Raw genomic sequence first — 19,928 nt, 5'->3', positions numbered from 1 at the left:
CTAGTATTCCCTATGTTTAAGCTTATGAGAAAACATCTGAGTGATTATATAGATTAGGTTAGTCATTAGGCATGGCTGTGTTGGATTTACATGATTGGACTAAGGTAGGAAAACTTGCCCTAAATGTGGAGTAGCACCATTCCCTAGAATGGTATCACAGCCTACATGGAAAAAAAAAAGGAAAAGAAAAAGAAAAGGAACAAGAAAAATGTTAGCAGAGCACCAGCACATACCATTCCCTGCTTTCCAACATTGCCTACAATGTGAGCAACATCATCCAACTCCAGCTGTCATGATGGAATATTCTCTAGAACATTTTTTGAAAAGAAACCCTTTATTGGTTAACTTGCTTTTGGTAGGTAATTTATCACAGTAAAGATAAAAGTGGAATAGAATCAAAACACCCCAAAATAAACCCACATATCTGTAGACACTTACTTAATTTTTTGGAAAAGAGGACAAAACCATACAATGGAAAAATAAAGCATCTTCAACAAATAGTGCTGGTCCAACTGGATGTATGAATGTAGAAGAATGTAAACAGTTCTATATTAATCACTCTGCACAAAATTCAAGTCCAGGTGCATCAAAGACTTCAAGATATATCCAGATATACAAAATCTAATAGGAGATAAATTTTGAAATAGTCTTGAATGCATTGGTACAGGAGACGATTTCCTGAACAGAACACCAATGACTCATGCTCTAAGATAAACAATTCATAAATGGGACATGATGAAACTGAAAAGCTTTTTCCAGGCAAAGCACTCTATCAATAATAGGCCAAAACAGCAGCTAGAGAGTAGGAAAAAAATTTCACTAACTCTACTTCTGAGAGAGGGTTAATATTCAAAATTTACAAAGAACTCTAGAAGTTAGACACAACAACCCAAATAACCAAGTTAAAAATGGGGAACAGAGCCAAATAGAGAATTCTCAACAGAGGAATCTTGAAAGGTGGAGACGTACTTCAAAGAAATGTTCAAGTCCTTATTCATCAGGGAAATGCCAATCAAAATAACCATGAGATTTCATCTCACAGTCATCTAAATGGTTAAGACAAAATCTCAAATGACTGCACCTGCTGGTGATGATGTGGAGAAAGAGGAACACTCCTCCATTTCTGGTGGGATTACAAACATGTACAACCACTCTGTAAACCAATCTGAGTGTTTCTCAGAAGATTGGAACTAGTTCTCCTTTAAGATCCAGTCATACCACTCCTAAGTTTATACCTAAATCATGCTCCAACATCCCACAATAATATTTGCTTAACTGTGTTCATAGCATCTTTATTTATAATAGCCAGAAACTGGAAACAACCCAGTTTCCCCTCAACCCAAAAATTGATACAGAAAATGTGGTTCATTTACACAATGGAATACTATATAGTTATTAAGAACAAAGATGGCATAATATTTTAAGGTAAATGGATGGAACTAGAAATCATCATTCTGAGTGAGGTAAACCAGACCCAAAATGACAAGCATGGTAAATACTCACTTATAAGTTGACACTGTCCGTAAAGTATAGGATACCCTTGCTATGCTCCACAGACCCAAAAATGTTAAATTAGAAGAAAGTCTCAAGTGAGGATTTTGATTCTCACTTACAATATGAACTAATCAGTACCCCCCGGAGCTCATGTCTCTAGCTGCATATGTATCAGAAGATGGCCTAGTTGGCCATCATTGGAAAGAGAGGCCCCTTGGTCTTGCAAACTATATATGTCTCAGTACAGGGGAACACCAGGGCCAAGAAATGGGAGTGGGTGGGTAGCAGATTTGGGAGGGAGGGTATGGGGGACTTTTGGGATAGCATTGGAAATGTAAATGAAGAAAATACCGAATAAATAAAAAAATTTAAATAAAAAACCTTAACCAAAAAAATATTTATTTCAGTTAAAAAAAAAACATAAAAACCAAAACAAAAAGTGGGATTAAATAGTCATAGGAGGCAGATATATGGAAGAAACTGTGTGGAAGAGAGGGCGAGGAGGGGATTGAAGGGATTAGGATCAGGTATCCAGAAAGATAATAGAGAGGCCCAGAGGGCCAGGAAAATGAACAGAAGTCTGTAGCTGCCTAGGATGTGGTTTGGGGTAAGTTCCTAGGAACTCCCATAGACCTGGGGTAAGTTCCTAGGAACTCCCATATATCTGAGAGTCAATGTGGACACCCTAGCTGAGATGCCTAGCAGTGGGGACATGGAACCTGAAGAGGATGCTTCTGTAGCTAGGCAGGAACTTCAATGGAAGGATAAGGACACCAACACACCCACAACACACAACACTTTCAACCCCAAATTTGTTCTGTCTACATGAAATGCAAGGAGAATGATGAAGCAAAGACTGAAGGATGGCCAACTAGTTATCTGCCCAATGTGAGACTTATCCCATGCTCAAGCATCAGTCCTTAGCAATATTAAGGATACTCTGCTATGCCTGCATACAGGAGCCTAGTGTAAAGTGTCCTTTGAGAGACTCTACCCAGCAGCTGACTGAAAACAGATACAGACAGATACCCACAGCCAAACTTTGGACAGATGTCAAGGACACTTATGGGAGAGTTGAGGGAAGTACTGAAGGTCCTGAAGGGGGTGGGAACACCATAAGAAGACCAACAGAGTCAACTAGCCTGGGCCTCTGGGAGCTTGTAGACACTGAGCCACCCATTAAAGAACATACATGGGCTGGATCAAATGCACATATGTAGCTCACATGCAGCTCAGTCTCCATGACTGCAGTACCTAGTCTCAATGTGCTTAATTCTGCAGACTTGATATGCCAGGAAGGGTGTATACCCTGGGTGGGGGCACACTCTGAGAATTACAAAAAAAAAAAAAAAAAAAAAAGGAATGGGATAGGGATTCTGGGAGTGGGGAACTGCAAGGGGGAGCACTGTTTGGGATGTGGATTAATCAATTAATTAAAATAAAGAATAAAAAAGAAAAGAGAAATATAAATGAAGGCACTAAAGTCATTTTGAGTGAACATACTTAGCATACAAATTTGAGTACAATTTTACACTTGAAGCAGATTTCTTTCTTCTAGGCTCTCACTATATAGAAGCCTGTGATATAAAGTTCTTCCTACGTGTTTTCTTTGAAAAATCTTTTAGCTGATTAGCTTTTTAGAAAGATCTATACTGTTACATTGAGAACAATATACCGCAGAGTTCTTCAGTATTCATTCACCAGGGAAGCAAAAGCCAGTTTATAAAATCCAGGAAGCGTTATACTGAGGAACAAGCAAAAAGTTCTTCACTCACACTTGCAAAACTCATCTAAAGGAAACTACACAATAAAAAGCACTCTCATACAGGGAATAGGGAGAGGGAGGACAGATGTGGGATGGCGACGGGGGAGGGGTAACTGAGAAGTGGGATATCATGGGATGGGGGATTTGTGGAGTGGGTAACTGAGAAGTGAGATATCATTTGAGATGTAAACAAATGGAATGATTAATAATAATAAAAGGAAAATCAAAAATAAAAGAAATAGGTATTTAAACACGGTTTTTTTCCTCTTAGAGAAATTATGTTTATTATTTTCATTTAAATCGGTTTGATGTTGCATTATTTTGTACATAGATGCCTGGAAATTAATATGTAGAAGAGGATAGTCTCTAAATTCTGGCAGCCTTCCAGGTTCATTCATGCTATTGCTAGTATTACAGATATGTACTACAACATGCAGGTGTCTCTTACTCCTAAAATATCTTTAATTTTAAAAAATATAATATATATGTATCTATCTGTTTTATTTTGGTAGCGTGATCTGTTGTTTTTACAAAGACAATGGTAAATGGTTTTAATTCTTAATATATTGTAAATTATTATAATGTAATCATTGTGCTTTTAAATACTTCTAATATAGAAACCTTAAAAAATAAGCAATAAAGCTCATGTAAACTCTTAGAGACTAGGCAGCAATCAAATGCCTACACTAGTATTCACTAGATCCTTTGTATTTGTATATATATATATATATATATATATATGCTGTAGCTTTCAGTTCAGTACTTTTATTGAATTCCTGACTATGGGACTCTCTAATTCTCATGCCTTCTGTTGGAATTCTTTTATTTTTCTGTTGGCTGGATTGTACAAATTTGATATAATGGTTTTCATCTTATCATATTGCATTTTATTTTTTAATAATATTAAATTATTTTTAATATACAATGAACTGGGACCTATAATCATTGGGAAAAGAGTAGTGGTATTTTAATTTTATAAAGTGAATTAGCCTAGTACATGCAGAAAATTCAAGCTAGCTTTCTATCTTCTACAACATCAAAAAGAAACTGAATATGAATTATCTAAATTTGAAATGTACTACTATCAAGTTAATAGAAAACACATATATACCTTCATTATCTATAATTGGATAATAATGAGTTCTGAAATAAAACTCTAACAGTAGAAAAACCAAGCAAAAAATTCTAGCAAATGTTAATTAATTCAAAATTAATGATCATAATGTAACAGAAGATACTGTTAAAATATTTACAGAAAAGTGACAGAATGTTAGACTATATGTTAATTTTCTGAAACAAAAAAAATGGCTATCAAGGAGCTCTTCCAAATCAAGAATAAGAGTTGCAATTTCAACTGAAAAATTGGCAAAGAATATACACTGCCATTTCACAGAAGTGAAACTCTAAAAGGCTAGCAAATCTGAGAAGAAATTGTCAAATCAATAATCTGATAAGTACAAACTTAATAAGATATTTTTCACTTGTAAGACAAATAAAATGTTTATAGTTTGTGTGGGAATTCAGGATTAAAAAAAAATCTGCTCTTCCTTCTGGACTTTAGTCAATTTAGGATTTACACGATTAACATTTATTTAAAAAGTAGTTTACCACAAAAATTATATATCACCATACACATAGACATACATAAAGATATTTATTGTTTTCATTTGTGTTTGTAGTAAAAATTGAATGCAGTGATCATGCCCATTATCTAATGAAATTTAGGTAAAATCATACATAAGACAGTTAAACAAATACACTAGATCCATTGATAGCAAACTATTCAGTGATAAAATATCAAACTATATTTTTTCACATAAGTCAAATACATAGATTATTGAACATATATAGTTTATAAGGAAATATATGAATGAATAATTAGATACATGTTAATTGTACAATGGTGTTTAAATTTAAAAGGAGGTGGATATGATTTTAAAATAAAAATTAAGAAATTAGTAAAGAAAATGAATCATGGATCTAAAAAGATTTTTTTCATAAAGAAATGTGACCCTGACTAACAAATATATGTTGCCTCAGTCATCATCAGTCATATTACAACACTGTAAATCAAAATTATTGAAAGTTCATATAGTAACATCCTTGTCCATGTTGTTGGGAATATCACTTAGCAATATATGACCCAGTGCTTAACCTAGTTTATCTAATATTAGCCTAGTTTATCTAATACTATATATAATAAGTTCCTAAAGAAAATAGATTTTAGGCACTTTGAGACCCCCTGAAGAGTTAGCTATTTAATATAATGGATATGGTAATTTGTTTGATTTTATAGTAATCATTTTTAAAATGTAGATTGTAAAACTTCACATTGATCTGCAAAAATATTTATATTTATGAAAAATATTTTCAAACATGATCAACTCTATAAGACTAATAATTAAATATTCTTGAAATTAAAGAATTTCTACCTGAAATTTTGTAAATGGAATGGATTAAGGTCTTGGGAATGGACTAAAAACAAAGTGTATATGGGTAGTGGAGGAAATATAGTGATCAAGTAAGTATAGTTTTATAAAAAATTCAAAAACAAAACCTGTGATGGTTCTTATGAATCACCTTGACAATTATGTTATCATGATTGCCTGTGTTGCTCACAGGTAGTCTTTTTTCATTGACATTGAACATTAAAGACAAGGGTAAATAGTACCTCAATTAATTTATATAAACAGTATTCTGGTGCTTCAATGAGTTCTCAGAGATTTTACTATTTTGTGTAAAAAGAATTGGAGAAGCATTGCATTTTTCATCCACAATATAGGACTAATAAGACCTATTTTGTTGAATTTTCATAATCGGTGATAATGATACATAGTATTTGGCTGTTTATGCGTTATCACATTACTGCTTTCATTGCCACTATGAACACTGTACCAAGTTTATGTTGTTCTACTCATTATTTGTCCAATCAAGAATTAGGACAATGAAAAGAAAAAAAAAAAAAGAAAGAAAAAAAGAAAATAAGAATAAAAGAAAAAACCAGACAAGCACAAGCCATTTTCTATCCACTACCAAATGGCCATTCCTGAAAATTTAAATATAAGTAGCATTATGCAAAGTTCTCTCTCTCTCTCTCTCTAACACACACACATAAACATAAACATACACACATAACACACACACATCAACAATTGATAAATAATACATTCTAGAGATTTGGAGAATATGAGGAAGGTATTTGAAAAGGTGGGCGAGATGAAAGGAAAGGGAAATAATGTAATTATAATATCAAATAAAATATTTTTAATTTGAACTCAAAGTATAGAAAATTCTCCTTAATTATGGAAGTCATGATTTTATGGTATATCTACCATTATCACTCAGTGGAAATGGTGACAGGGATAGTAAGAAAATTCCCTGGAAAACACTGTTACTTGGATAGGTTTTGTTTCTAGACACACAGGATACAATGCTATACTGCAAATGGCTCTCTTACTACAAGTTGTGCATTTTGGCTAATGTCATCCCACTGGTTTCTGGGAGCCTTTCACATTCCTGGCATCTAAGACTTTCTAGTGATTCCCCCAGCCCCCCCCCCCCCCCAGCTCCCACTGCTACTTATTTCTATTTGTTCTCCTGGACCTTCCCATGCCTGGTACTGCCCTGCTTTTTTCCATTCCACTTACCCTCTCACACTTAAGTCCCTCCCTCCCTCCCTTTGCCCCCCCCATGATGTTTTGTTCTCTGTTCTAAGTGGGATTGAAGCCTCCACACTTTAGCCTTACTTCATATGGTCTGTGAGTTGTATCATGGGAACCTGTACTTTATGTCTAATACTCACTTATCAATGAGCATATATCATGAAGTCCTTCTGGTTCTAGGTTACCTCACTCAGGATGATGTTTTCTAGTTCCATCCATTTGCCTGTGAAATTTCATGAAGCCCTGATTTTTAGTAGCTGGCTAGAATTCCATTATGTAAAGATACCACATTTTCTATATCTATTTTTCCATTGAGGGACATCTGCAATGTTTCCAGTTTCTGGCTATTATAAATAAAGCTGCTATGGACATAGTGGAGCATGTGTCCTTCTTATATGTTGGAGCATATTCTGGGTAAATGCCCAGAATTGGTATTGCTGGGTCCTCAGGTAGTACTATGTCCAATTTTCTGAGGAACAACCAGACTGATTTCCAGAGTGGTTGTACAAGCTTGCAATCCCACCAGCAATGGAGGAGTGTTCCTCTTTCTCCACATCCTTGCCATCATTTCCTGTCACCTGAGCTTTTGAACTTAGCCATTCTGATTGGTGTGAGGTGGAAACTCAGGGCCATTTTGCTTTGCGTTTCCCTGATGACTAAGCATGTTGAACATTTCTTTAAGTGCTTCTCAGCCATTTTCTTAGCTGAAAATTCTTTTTTTTTTTTTTTTTAGCTCTGTACCCCATTTTTAAATTGGGTTATTTGGCTTTCTGGCATCTAACTTCTTGAGTTCTTTGTATATTTTGAATATTAGGCCTCTATGGGATGTAGAGTTCGTAAAGATCTATTCCTAATCTTTAGGTTGCTGTTTTGTCTTATTGACAGTGTCCTTTACCTTGTAGCACTTGTCAATTGTTGATCTTAGAGCCTGAGCCATTTGTATTCTGTTCAGGAAATTTTCCTGTCTGCCAATCTTAAAGACATTTGAGCCTGTAAAAATCACATAAAAAACTTGGCTAACAAAAGAAATGAATAATTACATATTTATTTATTTATTTGTCTCATTTTAAGTTCAAATATTCTTTTCTTTTATGTAAGTTGACTCATTTTGTAGATATGGAGACAAGTATCAAAATATATATTTAGAAAAATATATATTTAGAACTCTAAATTCATTCTTAGTTCTTAATGCCAGTCAAGAGATGTGAAAGTATACATTATAATTTTCTTTATAAATATTCATTGCACCATTAAAGTAAAAACTCAGCTTTAGTAGACTTTAAAAAACTTCAACATTTATTACTCTTTAAAGTTATTTTTCTGACTTTTCCTCTCTCCTTGGTTTACTATGAAATATTTGTCTAAGGCTGACTCGAAGACAAAGTGTGTTCATTCTTTGCACCTGCTTTTGGCCCTTCTTCCATTAGATGTATCATTTTCTCTTTTGCATTTTTATATTTTCTCTCTAGGCTTCTTATTTGGCATCAGAAAGGATGGTAAAGCAGTCCATCTTTATCTGTGGTTGTTTCTTCAACTAGCCTCTACTGTTTTAAATACATTTCTCAAGCTTCTCCAAAAAACCTATCTTGATTTATATTATATCCCCTTTTCTTTCCTTTAGGAGGCTATATAAACAATATATGTAAAGTTTGGCATCTCTCTTTGTTGGTTACTTGCCAATGGCAAATGTCTATCACATCTGGTGATATCAATGCTGTTCTTATCAGTTCAAGTATGACATACAAGAGATTATTAACAGAGTCTAAATGAATCATTTTACTGATTCTTTTATGTGTGAATTAAGTGGAAAGTTTCCCAGTGAAACAGACCTCTGAGAGTATAAAAGCCATAAAAGAATGAGTGCAGTAGAAGATGTGTATTAACTTTTTCAAATTATTTAAGTTACCAAGAAAAGTGCTTATTCTTTGATGTATTTTTCATTCAAAGGGAAACGTACTCCACTTAATTATGCTTTTATAAGGTACAGAAATAGTATACTTGAGAAAAAATTGCAATCTCTGATGTATGGCCTACATTGAAGTTTGGGTGCTCAGATTATATACCCAAAACACCACACATTCATAGGCTAAATTACCATGTAAGCCTGGCTACTCAGCTGTGACAGTAGCCATACAAGTAAATTATTTTCATATTTTGTGGTCAAACTCCACAATTGGAAACATGTGGCACTGGAAGAATAAAACAATGATGCTATACTTGATGCAGTGCTTTAGGATTTGCTTTTGGAAAAGGAGATATTAAAGGTGAGGGTAGTAGTGGTGACTCTGCTCTAGTTCTCTTTGAGCCGATGTCAAACTCTTAAACAAAATTACAGTATTGTAGGTGTATAGTTACCCTACAGAGGAGATATTGTTCCCCAAAGAAGCTACAAATTGTTAAATGAAAAACTCTTTGTGGCATGATCAGTTTACTATTTTTATTCATCAGTTGGTTTATATTTTTCCCACTATATTTTAATTGTCTTCCTGTAAAATTAACTTTTATTCATCAGATGCTATTTTGATCTTAGAGAGTTAGTACTGAATAAGCTCACCCTTTCTATATATTGAAGAACTCTACCTGGAAGCTTCAACTTAGCTATTCTGGCTCAAAACTCCTCTCCAGGCTTACTGATTCAAACTAGCTTTTCTCAGCTTCTCACTGAATTGTTTTACTTGCCCTCAAAGTAACTCTGGCAATGTATCTGTTCAAATCTGACTCCATCTCATTCTCTGAATCCTTCAGTCTTCACCTATAACTGTCTCTTTAAAACTGTCCTAGTAAAACTCCCTCTCCCTCTCCCTCTCCCTCTCCCTCTCCCTCTCCCTCTCCCTCTCCCTCTCCCTCTCCCTCTCCCTCTCCCTCTCCCACCCCCTCTCCCTCTGTATTGCTCTCCTGTGGCTTTCAAGAACTATGACATGTGAGTGTTTGTTATCTGGAAATACAAGTAGAGAAGATCCATAAATGAAGATATACAAGTCCAAGACCAAAGCTGGATCTCTGAACAGTCCAAAGTATTATATCCTTATCTCTAAAACCTCTTCTGGGAGCATGTTCCTTCACATGATTTATTGTCTTTTATCACCCATCTGATTGCTAAGATTAATTCATGTTAATTTGTGAGTGTAAGCCCATTTATTTTCATTGATGTATATTAGTATATTCTGAAAGTATATTGTAACATGTTTATTTAGTGAAATATTAAAATTATAATGCATATAGTTAGCAAGGGTTGAGTTATCAGATCTTTAAAGTACAGACAGGGGGTCTTTTAATTCAATAAATTTACACAGTCCAGACAAAAATCATTTTTTTCTTTTCTTTTTTTTTATTATATATTTTCTTTATTTACATTTAATGTACTTTCTCTAGCTCCTTCATTTGGGACCCTGTGCTCCTTCTAATGGTTGACTGAGCATCCACTTCTGTATTAGTCAGGCACTGGCAGAGCCTCCCAGGAACCTGTTATATCAGACTCCTGTCAGCAAGCTCTTGTTGGAATCTGCAATAGTGTCTTGGTTTTGTGGTTGTATGTGAGATGGATCCTCGGGTAGGGCAGTCATTCCTTCAGTCTCTGCTCCACACTTTGACTCTGTAACTGCTTCGTGGGTATTTTGTTCCCCCTTCTAAGAAGGATCAAAGTATCCACACTTTGGTTTTCATTCTTCTTGAGTTTCATGTGTTTTGCAAATTGTATCTTGGGTATTTTGAGCTTCTGGGCTAATATGCACTTATTGGTGACTGCATAACATGTGTGTTCTTTTTTTTGGGGGGGGGGGGAAGGGGGAAGAGTTTATTCAGCTTACACTTCCACACTGCTGTTTATCACCAAAGGAAGTCAGGACTGGAACTCAAGTAGGTCAGGAGGCAGGAGCTAATGCAGAGGCCATGAAGGGATGTTACTTACTGGCTTGCTTACCCTGGCTTGCTAAGCTTTCTCTCTTTCTCTTTTTCTTTCTTTCTTTCTTTCTTTCTTTCTTTCTTTCTTTCTTTCTTTCTCTCTGTCTCTCTCTCTTTCTCCTTCCTTCCTTCCTTCTTTCTCTCTCTCTCTCTCTCTCTCTCTTTCTTTCTTTCTTTCTTTCTTTCTTTCTTTCTTTCTTTCTTTCTTTCTTTCTTTCTTTCTTTCGTATTAAATATTTTATTCATTTACATTTCAAATGCTATCCTGAAAGTCCCCTATACCCTCCGCCTCCCCCTCTCCCTGCTTCCCAACCCACCCAGTCCTGTTTCCTGGCCCTGACATTACCCTGTACTGGGACATATAATCTTCTCAAGACCAATCATTTTTTAAAAGGTTGCAGATTGTTGAGTATGAATATAGTTCATTAAAATAATGTCATGTCAAGTTCTTGTAGCAGCAACGTTTAAGACTTTATTCACAATCACTTGCAGAACAAAAAACTGTCAAGCTTCTTAGCTTTTATAAATTTAAAGGAGGTAAAATGGTGTCTTAGTGTGGTGTAAAATTTTAATGTCCATACATTCTACCTAGATGAAACTGTTTCTATCTTTCTTATTTTCACCTAAGCTGTCTTTTTAAAAATCAACTATTTTTTAAACAAAATATCTGTTGTAAGTTTTATGTTACATTCTGTGAGCACTCTTTCATGTTCATTATGGTTTTATTTTTGGTAAGTATGATTATTTAATTGTAGCATTATTTAATTTCACGGTTTTTAAATGAATACTCCTATCTACAATTAAAAAAAAAATCCTTTCCTGTGTTAAAAAAGGGAATTCTATGTATATCATTTAAAGATATTTGAAGTTTCACACTTAAATATTTTATACATGTTAAATGGATTTTCTGTGTATTTTGAGATAGCGTATGATTTGTAATCCTTGCATATGCATAACCAGTTGTTTCAGCAAAATTTATTACAGTGAATTTATTTTTGTCTTTTTTTTTTTTTTTTTGCTTATCTGAAATGTTTCTATTTTTATCTTTTGTATATTTGGGGATCTGTATTTAATTTTGTCATTTGTATATCATAAATATTTATGTCTAAATTTCCTTCTGTTAAGCAAAAACCAGTACTTATTTGGATAATTAGAATCTGTTGTGGTGGTTTGAATGAGAATGCCTACCATAAGCTTATATATTTGAATAGTTGATCTGCAGTCGATAGAAATGTTTGAGGGAGATAAGGTATGGCCTGTTGGAGTTCATGTGTCACTGGGGTGAGTTTTGAGCTCTCCAAAGCCCATAACATTCCCAGTTAGGCAATCCTGTCTCTACCTAGTGTTTGTTGATTATATGTACACTTTCAGCTACTGACCCAGTACTATACCTGCCACCTTATGACAAGCTCCTGGCCATGATGGTTATGGACTCACTCTTTGAAAGTGTAATTCCCTAATAAATACTATCATCTATTTGTTGCCTTTATATTAGTATCTTATTACAGAATTTAAAAAGTAACTAAAATACTTGTCTTTCTACAATTTATATTCTAATAGTTAAATTCTAGGTAAAGAAATACTTTAAATATGCAAAATACTCAGACAATTCTATAAAAAATTCTATAGGACTCAAAGATCCCTGAAGAACACCAGAGAACATGGCTCACAAAATCATCTTAGCAGGGATAGCATGAGGTCATAGGGATGAAAACAACAAGCATGATGTCTGCATGGATCTGTACCAGGTCCTCTGCATATCTATCATGACTGTTAACTTGATGTTTTTGTGTGACTCATACCACTGGGAACAGATGACTCTGACTGTAGCCTACTCTTGGAACTTGTTTTCTTCTATTGGGTTGCCTAACTACCCTTGATATAAAGGCTTTCACCTTGTCTTACTGTATATTGTTTTGTTCTGTTTGCTTGTTGTGTCTTTGAGGCCTGCTCCTTTCTGAAGAGGAAACAGAAGGGGGTGGACCTGGGGAGAGGAGAGGTGAGAGGAGTAGAGGGAGGCGAAACTGTGGTTTGGATGTATTACATGAAAGAAGAATCTACTTTTAATTAAAAGATTAAAAATCAAATAAATAAACATGACAAATGAAAAAAATCAAGAAGGTAATAAATCAATGTGTTAGGATAGGAAGTTTCTTTGTAATTGATAGTTAATATTTTAGTAAGATAAGGTAGCATAATGTTCAGATCTGTTAGCACAGGTATGGTGGAAATGAGATGCTGAGACCTATGGATTTCTGAGTTAAGAACATTCCAAACAGCTAAAATGAGAAGTCTATGAATCCAGTGGGATATGAGTGTAAGGAGGCCAGTATAGCTGAGAGGAGACACACAGAAATGATTCAGTGAGAAAGGCTACTGAAGAAGTCTTCATTTTCAGGATCAAAATTCCCCATCCTGTTCTACAGGTAAACCTTAGCAACACAGTGCTCCTTTTATTTTTTTTCCTGTTTCAAAAAGATTTCTATTCATTCTTTGTGAATGCCATACATGGTATAGTTTGATCCTGTCAACCAAACACTCCTTTTTTCTTTCAATTCCTCCCAGACCCTGTCACTACCACATCTCCATCAAAACTTCCTATAGAATTTTATTTAACTTGCTGAGTCTCATTGGTGTCTCTAGTTTCAATCTGTTGATCAAAGAAGGAAATCACTATATAAAACATTTCAAATGGAACTAGTTGGTTGAGAAGACTACAAAAATTTTGTCTAGCAGTAAGTTGAATCTGATCAATGGAGGTTAACATTTGTTATTCTTTCTGGAATTATCTATGACTGGAGAGCACAGTATTCCTTTCACTCATATACTTCTTTACATAAGAGTTTTTTTGGAATTTATTTTCCATTTCTAACGAATCCAATACATATTTTTGTTGTTGTAAAAGCATATAAAGTTTATATGGGATACTTCCTTCTCTTAATATTCTTCACTACTACCAAATTCTTTTCTGCCTTTGGAGATCAAGAAGAACAAATAACTGCATAGGTAATGCTTCAAGTATTTCTGGTTTCTCTTAAAGCCTTTCTATTAGTGTGACCTTGTCTGAACATGAATTTTAAAATCAATTTTTCATTGCATGCCTAACCTCCCTTTTCAATTGCATTTATTTTTAATGAAACACATTATTCATTAATGTTGACTCAAATCACAGGTTTTCTCATTAATTGGAAAACATGTGCTCTATTGAAAACATCTCTAGAAATGGTCTAAAGTAATTTTACCTGAGAGAAGAAGAATAGAATAAATACAGTCCAAAAACTTAATTCACTTCTATATCACTACTCTCACTAACTATACATGTAGATTATTGCTTTATTATATTCTTGGGCTGTTCAAACAAATCTGTGATTTAGGTAACAGAAAGTCTATGAGCACAAATTTCACTATTACATATTAGAATATGCTTTATATTGATAAGTATATTAGTAAGTATACACTGAAGCCTTTATATTGATAATCTAAATTGATAAGAAGTCACTAATGTCTAGCCAGCATTTCTGTGAATATGTTTGAATTACTAAGTCAGCTAATAAAAATACCTTTTGTTTGCTGAGGATGTCATTATATTGTCCAAGTATCTATTTAAGGATTAAGCATTTTACATTTATACACATTGTTTTATTTAATGTATAATAAGTATAACATCATCTTGTAATATGATCATTGAGCTGTAAAAAGAAATAATTATATGTGACAGTCTTCCTTCAAAAGATCTTAAGTAAATACAAAGCAGAACTACTATCTATTGATAAATATTAAGATCAAATTGTATTCTTATAAGAGATTCACTTTAGGTTGTATTGTACAATATTCACTATGAAAGGACATATTAATATATGTCCAAGGATACTTTCTATTTACAGTGAAAAGCACAATTGCCAAAAATTAACAATAGCCAGCTCTTAACGAAGATAACATCAATTATGTGCCAGATATTATTGTTTGATATTAAGAAATATTATCTCATACAACTTTCAATCAGCTTTCAGAAATAGAAATATTATATATTATATGTGTGTATGCATGTATATGATATATATGTATATATCATATGAATCTATAGAATGTATCTTATAAAGATAGAGTAGAATATCTCTGATTAAAAAACTTAAATGACTTAACAAAATGTAATTGTGATATTAACTCAGAGATCTACATAATTAAATAATAAATGATGAAAGTTCATTCACAAAACTGAAATAAAAATGATAGAATTATTTTGACATACCTAGGACCAAACAATTATGTGCAGTATTGAGGATATTGTTGACAGGATATTTCTGGAAGTTGAATCATTTTTTAATTTGTACTGTTTATTTTTAACTTATACAGCTTTATTTATATGTGCTATCTCATGATTCTCTTACTATTATATTAGATATAAATTTTTCCAATTGGGTGAAATAAGGCTCAAAAAGAGAGTTTCTCTAGAGCAGTGATTCAAAACCTATGGGTCATAAATCTGATATCCTACATATCAGATATTTATATTATGATTCATAATTGTAGCAAAATTGTAGTCATTAAGTTGCAACAGAAATAAATTTATGGTTGGGGTCACCACAACATTAGGAACTGTTATAAAGGGTCAAAAGAAGAAGATTGAAAACCCAAACAATAGAGGGTGGAATAAGGACAGGAAAAGCCAAAAAGAAGGTAAGTAGGAAAATTATAAAGTTATATAATGATTTTATAATGACTATATGTGTGTGTATTAGTCACAATGGAAGCCACTGTTTTATGTATCAATAAAATAATAAGAAAGAAAGCACTGACACTTCTTCTTGTGTTAACACTTATTTTCTTGTGTTAAATATTTTCATGTTTGTACTTTTCTGATGGTCCCCTGTTAACTCTCCTCTAAAATCCTCCCTTTTGCATACATGTCAATATTTATGTATCTCCCTATATTCTGAATTATTTACATGGTTTTATATATATGCATATGTATATACATATATATATTAGATATAATGTGCTATATGTACAAAACTAATGATTTGCTACAGCAAAGGGTAAGTATATAATCTTCAATATTTACCATGTTAATATGAGTAGTTTTTATAGGGAATCAAAAGTACAATGTTTGATCTAATTTTTCATTTTAAAACCAAACATATTTCATTTTAAATATAATTATAAAACACATAGACATAAATCTAAAGTATATAGAACAGTAGTAAGAATAAGACATTTGTGTATTTAAAATAGTACATTTATTTTTTCATTATAAGTCTCTTTTATTACTTATCTGTACTTAGAAAATGTTATCATACTATCTCTAGACAAGTATTGCATACTTTAAAGAGAAGATGAAGTTACTTTTTGCCACATTCGTACATCTCTGAAATAGTTATTTTATATGCACTCAATTTTGCCATCTATAGCACAGTGTATATAATGTAGGTTAATATCACTGTCACCCCTACAAAGAAATGGATCTAAGAATATGAAAATATAGACTAAGTAAAAGATAAATAGCCAAGAAAATATTGCAATGAAACATTTCAATTGCATAAGACACTTATCTTACCTTTCCTTGAATTTCAAGTTATAAAAATGATGTAATTTCTAATCTTATTTTTTACTGTATATAGATAGTAAAGAATGTATGTAATCACAGTGAGTGTATCCTTTATATACTCGACTACCATATCATTCCATGGCTGAATTCTGTTGACTTTATATTATTGATATTACAGTGTAAATTCTATAGTATTCTCTGATATGTATTGGTGTCAAAACAGGATCTTTTGTTAAATTTCTCTTAGTTTTATTTTATATGATTGTTACTATATAGTTATTTAGTTTTAAATTATAAAAAACTTTGACTACTAGTATTTAATAGCAAAATAATCCTTGTTCACATTATATCTGAACTAATTGTAACTAAGTCATTATATAGCTTCAACATGACATAGAACTCTCTTGGTATTTTCCTAAACTTACAGACAACTTTTAAAAAGTAATCTGTGATAGAGGCAAACAGTTATTTATTCTTTGTTATGTGTGTTCAAAGATAAAATATGCTTAACTTTTTAATACAATCACCTGGAAAGCAGGCTTTCATCAAATATAACAATGTAACTTTGCCCAAGTACTTACTTAAGCATAAAGAATATAATTTCACAGTGAGCAGGACTTTATTGTCCTAGAGATATATTTTCTACTATAACATGGGCATGGCACTTAACAAACCACTATATATTGCTTCCATTTGTGAATTGTATTTGTCATTTTATTTATTTATTTATTATTAGATATTTTCTTTATATACATTTTTAATGCTATCCAGAAAGTTCCCTATACACTCCCGCAGACCTGCTCCCCTAACCACCCACTCCCTCTTCTTGGCCCTGGCATTCCCCTGTACTGGAGCATATAAAGTTTGCAATACCAAGGGGTCTCTCTTCCCAGTGATGGCCAACTAGGCCATCTTCTGCTACGTATGCAGCTAGAGATACGAGCTCTGGGGGAACTGGTTAGTTCATAATATTGTTTCACCTATAGGATTGCAGACACCTTCAGCTCCTTGGGTGTTTTCTCTAGCTTCTCCATTGGGGGCTCTGTGTTCCATCTTATAGATGACTGTGAGCATCCACTTCTGTACTTGCCAGGTACTGGCATAGCCTCATATGAGACAGCTATAACAGGGTCCCTTCAGCAAAATCTTGCTGGCATATGCAATAGTGTCTGGGTTTGGTGGCTGATTGTGGGATGGATTCCCGGGTGGGGTAGTCTCTGGATAGTCAATCCTTCCATCTTAGCTCCAAACTTTGTCTCTGTAACTCCTTTCATGGGTATTTTGTTCCCTATTCTAAGAAGCAATGAAGTATCCACCCATTGGTCTTCCCTCTTCTTGATTTTCTTGTGTTTTCCAAATTGTATCTTGGGTGTTCTATGTTTCTGGGCTAATATCCACCTATCAGTGAGTGCATATCTAATGATTTATTTATCTTATGTGGGTCAAAACAGAAAAGGAAACGAGACACTGTTATATCACAGAGAAAAATATATCTTGAATGAAAGAGAAACAAATGCAAAAAACAAATTCTTGAGCCCAAGACAACAACAGATCAAGACAGTTTTATGACTGGATACTTTCAGGTGTGGCAAGACCACTATTTCAACTTTAACTTAGTAGTCATTTTAAAGCCAGTATCTTACAATTATCTTCTAACCTAGTTTGATTTAAAGTTTAGTCTTCCCCTCACAATAGGCCCTTGAACTTTCTTTCACTCCCCAGGTTATGTGAGATTGAAATTGTAGACTGTGCAGAGTTAATATCTAATTCTAGTATTTTAATCATAGCCTTTATCTCCTGATTTTGTGAACTGTTAATCCTAAATATTTCTGATCCTGGGGTCTTCTTTGGAAGTAGGCTGATATAGTCCCTGATACTCCATTGAAGAAAAGTGGGTTTCCTTTTCCCAATAGCTACTATTCATGAATAGATTCTTAAGTTGGAGGGGGCATGGGAGGACTTGGAATATTGAATGGAAAGGGGACAAATGATGTAAATATAATTTAATTTCCAAAATAAATGATCATATGTGAAAAGGTGCTATTATAATTATCAGTCAAAGGCCAACGTTTTTCTCTATTAAATTATTATTAATCTCTTTCACATTTTATGGCTTAAGAATGCTTCTGAGTACATATTTTCTGTCTGTAAATAATATATGGTTTTTACCTATTCTTCAATATATTCTTATATTTTGGCTTCAGATATAAGGTCTTGGAGGAGTAGGGCTCAATAATGTGCTCTGAAAGCCTCCATTGGGTGAGATGATACTGTCAAGAAACTGTGTGTGTGGAATGACCCTGGTTAACAGTCTCCAACTGACATTTTGCCTACTCTTTGGTGATTTCAGAAATTTCAATAATGAAAAACAAATGAACAATGAGAGGCCTACAGTCAATCTAGACACATTATAAAATACAGCCAATATTCCTGAGTGGAATTGTCCAAATCCCCCATTTTTTAAACCAGTGCTTACAAAGTTTTGGTTTTATCATTAATCTTTAGGGATTAATAAAGCTTAACTACTGAGTATCCAGAAAATGCCATACTTTTTTCTTATTCAAATTAGTTATATACACAAATTAAAAACAGTAGAGGAGGGGCCTCAGAAGCAACAGAGCTTTTTGGACAGGGTCCCTTTGGGCCTTCATCCTCAGCCAGGAGGTAGAGCTGATCTTTGGACTTCTGTGCACCATCCCAGCCAAAGGAGAGCTTGCCTCCAGGGAGTGCTCTGACCCCCCGGGAATCAGGAGAAAGCTGGTCTCTCAAGACTACTGACTGAGACTAACAGACTCACAGAAGGAACAAGTAGAACCAGAGACACCTAAAACGTCTTACACTAGAGATTACTAGATGGAGAAAGGCAAACGTAAAAATCTCACTACAGAAATCAAGACTGCTCAACATCATCGTAACCCAGTACTCCCATTACACCAAGTCCTGGATACCCCAACACACCAGAAAAGCAAGATTCTGTTTAAAATCATATCTCATGATGCTTGTAGAGTATTTTAAGAAGGACATTAATAACTCCATTAAAGAAATACAGGAGAACACAGCTAAACAAGTAGAACTCCTTAAAGAGGAAACACAAAAGTCCCTTAAAGAATTACAGGAAAATACAAACCGGTGAAAGAATTGAACAAAACCATCCAAGATATAAAAAATGGAAGTTGAAACAATAGAGAAAACACAAAGGGAGACAACTCTGAAAATAGAAAACCTAGGAAAGAAATCAGGAGCCATAGATGCATGTATCACAAAGAGAATACAATAGATGGAAGAGAGAATCTCAGGTGCAGAAGATTCCATAGAAAATATGGACACAACAATGAAAATGCAAAAAGGGAAAAGATCCTAATTCAAAACATCCAGGAAATCCAGGACACAATGAGGTGACAAAACCTACATATAAAAGGTGCAGATGTGAATGAAGATTTTCAACTTAAAAGGCCAATAAATATCTTCAATAAAATTATAGAAGAAAACTTCCCTTACCCAAAGAAAGAGATGCCCATGAACATACAAGAAGCCTACAGAACTCCAGATAGACTGGAAAAGA

Source organism: Mus musculus, chromosome X (assembly GCF_000001635.26).
Source record: "Mus musculus strain C57BL/6J chromosome X, GRCm38.p6 C57BL/6J".
NCBI classification, from domain to species: Eukaryota; Metazoa; Chordata; class Mammalia; order Rodentia; family Muridae; genus Mus; species Mus musculus.
The sequence above is the reverse complement of the archived record's forward strand: the minus strand, read 5'-3'. Positions refer to the sequence as shown.